The following is a 6,500-nucleotide window of genomic DNA, read 5'->3' on the forward strand; positions in this document are numbered from 1 at the left end:
GTAGCATCCTCTTTTTTTTATTTTTTTTAACTTTTATTTAATGAATATAAATTTCCAGTGTATAGCTTATGGATTACAATGGCTTCCCCCCCCCCCATAACTTCCCTCCCACCCGCAACCCTCCCCTATCCCGCTCCCTCTCCCCTTCCATTTGCATCAAGATTCATTTTCAATTCTCTTTATATACAGAAGATCAATTTAGTATAAAGATTTCAACAGTTTTCACCCACATAGAAACACAAAGTGAAACATACTGTTTGAGTACTAGTTATAGCATTAAATCACAATGTACAGCACATTAAGGACAGAGATCCCACATGAGGAGCAAGTGCACAGTGGCTCCTGTTGTTGACCCAACAAATTGACACTCTAGTTTATGGCACCAGTAACCATCCTAGGCTGTCGTCATGAGTTGCCAAGGCTATGGAAGCCTTCCAAGTTTGCCGACTCTGATCATATTTAGACAAGGTCATAAAAGACAGAGTGAGGATAGTAACCAATGATCCTAAGAGTGGCATTTACCAGGTTTGAACAATTATACAGCATGAAGTGGGGAAGAGGACCATCAGTACACACAGGTTGGGAGTAGAGCCATTGGTGGTAGAGTAGAGGTTATGATTACAAAGGAATGAGGCCCCAGTGCGCTACCTCTTCTAGCAATCCAGAACCACCAAGTAGCATCCTCTTTTGTGTCTTTTGTGTATTAAAGATTTAAGTTTGAGAAACTTTATTCTAGACTATGTAGAATGAATGCTGCATTTTGAAATTTCCAAATTCTTTCCATTTTATGTTTTCTGAGATACTTAAATCTAGTTAAACTCGGTTTTCTGAAGAAGTGTTAAAAATTTTATTTGATTCTCCATTCTGTTGTTTTTCTTTTTAAATCCATATATCATGAGAAATCAGAACTATAGTAGAGTGAGAGTATGTGTAATAAAAAGGAATTTATCAACTGGTAACACTAGAGAACTTTTTACAGTTGAAAGGTAAAATTGAGCTTAGAGCTGAGGTGGAGCTTATGGCATAGTCCAAATGTATAAAAATAGTCTGTATATAGTAAAATATGTTTTGAAGGTTTTGGAATCAAGAGAATTGTAGATGTAAATTATAGCAGAGATAGCTGTGGAAACTTAGGATAGGAAACACTGACTTTCAGTTTTGAAGAGACAGATATAAGTATGAAAATATTTTGAATAGCTAGAATAAGAAAATAGGGAGATTTTGATTTTCAAAATCAGGTGCTGGCAAAGATTCAGGATGAATAGGAATATATACACAGAATAGTTTCTACCTAATGTAAGAATGACACTAGACTGCTAGGAGTAAGATTTTAAAAATCCATTTAAAGATAGATTTACTAAAGTATAATGTAATGCAACAATTGCCTTTATTTTAATCCTACAGTTTGATGAGTTCGGCATCCTGTATAATTGTGATATCATTACCATAATCAAGATAGTGAATATAACCATTACTCAAAAGTTCCCATCATGACCACTCATAACTTTTTTTCTCAATGCTCACTTCCACACCCAAGGCATAGCCCCCTAGTCACCTGTGTTTTCTGTCACTATGTATTATTTTGCATTTAAAATTTTTATTGATATATAGAGAACAGATTTCATGTATTTCATAGATACTCTTCTAAGAAGACAGCCATACTTCCCTCCCTCCATCAATCCACCTTCTTTCCTTTCTTTTTTTCCTTTAATTTTTGTAATAACAATTTCAATTTACTGTGGCCAGTGTTGTGGCATAACAGACGAGGTCACTGCCTGTGACACCAATATTCTACATGGTGCTGGTCAGAGTCCTGGCTGTTCCACTTCCCATCCAGCTCCTTACTAATGCTTGTGGGAAGGAAGCAGAAGGTGATCTAAGTGCTTGGGCCTCTGGACCCACGTAGGAGACCCGGAAGAATCTCCAGGCTCCTGGATTTGGTCTGACAACAGCCTGGCCATTGCAGCTATTTGGGGAGTGAACCAGCAGATGGAAGACCTTTCTCTCTCTCCCTTTGTCTCTTATACTCTCTCTGTAATTCTGCCTTTCAAATAAATATATCTGAAAAAATTTTTTTTCAGTTTACTTTCAATCACAGGTTTAATGTATCACTAACAATAATGTTTAAGTAAAAAGTAGAAACATCACTGTTCCACAGGAATATAGACAAGAGCTATAAACAATAATCGAATCATGATATGTTTCATTTTTATACTTTTTTTGTATTCTGGACTTTTATGTAAATAGAATATAATAGTGTATTTGTATTCTATTATATAAATATTGTACATTTTCTATGGTTACTATGGATAAAGCTGTCATAAACGTTCATGTATATGTCTTTGTATGGACATATGTTTAGATTTCTCTTGAGAAATTACCTAGGGAGAGAATGGCTAGGTTGTGTGTTGTGGATGTTTAACTAAAAAAAATTGCCAACCTGTTTTTCAGAATCACGTACAATTTTACATTCTATCTGCTGTTGTCCTATATTCTTGTTAGTACTTGGTGTAGTCAATCATTTTCATTTTAGCTACTTGAGTGGGAATAATATAATGTCTCCTTGTAATTCTATATTTCCCTAATGGATAAGGACTTTGGGAATCTTTTAATGTGTTTATTTGCTACCTACTTATCTTCTTTGGTGAAACATATGCATTTGCTTTCTTTGTGTAATATTTAAGAATATTTACCAAACTGAGCATTGTCAAGATTTCTTTTTATGTTTCCTTTTGGGTATTTCATTGTTTTATATATTACACAGAACATTATTATACTTAGGCTATTATACTTAGGTCCAGACTCTATTGTACATTTTTTTTAATGTGATATGAGGAGAGGTATGAAGTTAATTTACTTTTTAGTCTTGTGGGTAACCCCTTGTCCCAGCACCATTTGTTTAAATGATTATCTTGTTTTCATTGAATTTCTTTGGAGCCTTTGTTGAATATTAGTTGACCAATTTGTAGGTGTCTTTTTGTACTTCATTTTGTTCCATTGATATCTTTGTCTATTATATCAGTTCAGCATTGTTTTGACAACAGATTTATAACAAATATGGAAATCAGATAGTGTTCTCCAATATTTTCTTATTTTTAAATGATTTTAAAATGTAAATTAGGTCTTTGACAGTTCCATGCACATTTTTGAATTAGTTTTTAATCTCCAAAATTTTTCTTCTAAGGGACAGACATTTTGCTTAGTGTTTCAAGATGCTGCTTTGGATGCCCATATCCCATATCAGAGTGCCTGGTTCAATTTTTGGCTACTCCATTTCCAATACAGCTTCCTGCTGTTCATACTCTAGGAAGTAGCAGGTGATGGCTCAAGTACATGTGCCTCTGCTACTCATGTGGGACTCCTGGATTGAATTCCTGACTTTTGCTTTGGTCTAACCAAGCCCTGTATGTAATGGGGTGGGTATTTGGAGAATAAACCAGTGGATAGATTATCTTTATCTGTCTTTCTACCTTTCAAACAAAATGAAGAATCAATAAAATTTCTAATGGAATTAATTGAATCTGAAGAACAAGTTGTAGAGAAATGATCCTGATAATATCAAATCTTCTGATCCATGAATGTACTTAAGGATATAAATCTCTGTTCATTTGGAATTTCTTTAATTTCTCTCAGCAATAATTTGTATTTTTCCATCTTGATGTTTTTTATTTTGCAATTTTTATTGCTGTTAAATTAGAAATAAAATTGAACTTTTGAATTGAACTTGCATACTGAGATCATGCTAATTTCACTTACCTCTGGTAGCTCTTTTGTATAATATTAGAATCTTCTGTAAAGACAATCATGTCATCTAAAAATGTATTAATTTTGCTTCCTATTTGTTTATCTTATTTATTAGTTTGTAACACTATAAGCAGTAGATGCAGACATCCATTTTTGTTGCTATTGTTCCTAATGTTAGGGAGAAAGTATTCAGACTTTGACTATTTACTGTAATGTTACCTATATATCTTTTTTGTTGATGATCTTTATCTTGTTGATGAAGTTCCCTTGTATTTCCAGATAGTTGAGAATTTTTTTTCATTGGAACTGAATGCTTAATATTTCCCCAGTAACCTTTTACTTAAGGTATACATACTTCATGCGTTTCATAAATACAATTTTAAGTACCTAGTGATAGTGATTCTTCCCACCCTACCTAATCCTCCCACCCCCAAACCCTACCCTTCTTCCTTCTCCCTCTCCTAATCCCATTCTTATTTTTTTTTAAATTTTTTTATTTTTCTAGAACCGGCACCCATATGGGATGCTGGCGCTTCAGGTGAGGGCTTTAACCTACTGTGCCACAGCGCCAGCCCCCCATTCTTATTTTTTACTAAGATCTATTTTCAATTAACTTTATACACAGAAGATTAGCTCTAAACTAAGTAAAGATTTCAACAAGTAGTATAAAAAAGAAACTGTTTCTCAACAGTTTTTTGATTTCCCTTTTGATTTTTTGTTCATTCAGGAGCATGCCATTCATCTCCAAGTGTTTGCACATGTTTGTTTTCAAGAGACTCTTGAATCTCCAGCTTCATTCCATTGTGATGGGAGAAGATGCATGGTATGATTTTGATTCCTTCAAATTTCTTGAGACTTGCTTTATGGTCTGGCCTGTTGTCTATCCTAGAGAAAGTTCCATGCACTGGTGAGAAAAATGTGTATTATGCAACTGAAGGATGAAAAGTTCTGTAGATATCCATTAGGTCCATTTGGGCTTAATATCAATTAACAGTTATTTTGCTGCTGATTTTCTATCTGATTGATCTGTCCACTGCTGAAAGTGGAGTATTACCCCCCATTATCGTAAGGGATTCTGTGTCTCCCTTTAGATCCATTAACATTTCTTTTAAATAGTTAGATGCCCTGTAATTAGGTGAATACATTTATTATAGTCACATCTTCCTATTGAATTGATCCCTTAATCATAGCAAGTGCCTTTTTTTGGTCTCTTTTAACAGTTTTTCTGTTAAAATCTATTTTGTCTGATATTAGGATGGCTACACTGGCTTTTTTTTTTTTTTTTGCTTTCTATTAGCATGGAATATGTTTTTCCATCTTTTCACTCTCAGTCTGCTTGTATATTTGTTAGATAGATGTGTTTCTTGTAGACGGAAAATAGTTTTTTTTTTTTTCCCATTCAGCCAGTCTGTGTCTTTATTTATTTATTTATTTGAGAGGTAGAGTTACAGACAGTGAGAGGGAGAGACAGAGAGAAAGATCTTCCTTCCATTGCTTCACTCCCCAAATGGCTGCAACGGCCAGAGCTGTGCTGAGCCAAAGCCAGGATCCAGGTGCTTCTTCCCAGTCTCCCATGCAGGTGCAGGGGCCCAAGCACTACTGCTTTCTCAGGCTATAGCAGAGAGCTGGATTGGAAGAGGAGCAGCTGGGACTAGAACCGGCACCCATATGGGATGCCGGTACCGCAGGTGGAGGATTAACCTACTGCACCACAGCGCCAGCAAACCCCAGTCTGTGTCTTTTAAATGGAGAGTTAAGGCCATTTACATTCAAGGTAAATATTGATAGATAATGACTTGGCCTTGCCATTTTTCCATAAATATTCCTATTGTGTACTTTGATTTCCTTTGTACTTTTACTAGGAGATTTTCTGCCTTCACCTTTCATAGTGATCACCCTGTTTCAGTGTTTCTTTGTATAGTACATCCTTAAGCAACTTTTGTAAGGCTGGACAAGTGGTGACAATTTATTTCAATTTCTGTTGGTTATGGAAGGTCATTATTTCACCTTCACTCATAAAGAGAGCTTTGCAAGATACAGTATTCTGGTTTGACAGTTTTTTTCTCTTAAGACCTGGAATGTATCTTGCCATTCTCTCCTAGCCTGTAGGGTTTCTGATGAGAAGTTTGATATGAGTCTAATTGGAGGTCCTCTGAAAGTAATCTGGCATTTTTCTTGTGCACATTTAAAAATCTTTTCTTTATGTTTTACTCTGGAGAGTTTGACTACAATGTGTGTGGTGAAGATCTTTTCTGGTCATGTCTAGGAGTTCTATGTGCTTTCTGTGCTTGGTGTCCCTTTCTTTCTCAAAATTAGGGACATTTTCTATAATTATTTCACTAAAAAGGCCTTCTACTCTATTATCTCTTTCCATGCCTTCAGGAACTCCGAAGACCTGTATTTTCAGTCATTTGATAGTATCCCATAAATCTCCAATATTGCAATATTATTTTTAATTTTCTAGTTTTTTCTTCTTCTTTTTTTTTTTTTTTGGTCTTACTGTAAAATTTCTAGATTTGTCTTTTATCTTCTATCTTGGATATTCTTTCTTTCTTGTGGCTCACCAATTCTGTTGTTAAGGTTTTCCACCTCATTTTTTATTTGTTCTATTGAAATCTTCATTTCCAATATTTCATTTTGATTTCTCTTTAAAATCTCAATTTCATGAGAAAAATTTTCTTTTATATCTGATATGGATTTCTTTAATTTGTGGATGTGCTTCAGATTACTTCTAAGTCAGTAATCCTATTAATTTT

Source organism: Lepus europaeus, chromosome 11, assembly GCF_033115175.1.
Source record: "Lepus europaeus isolate LE1 chromosome 11, mLepTim1.pri, whole genome shotgun sequence".
Lineage (NCBI taxonomy): Eukaryota > Metazoa > Chordata > Mammalia > Lagomorpha > Leporidae > Lepus > Lepus europaeus.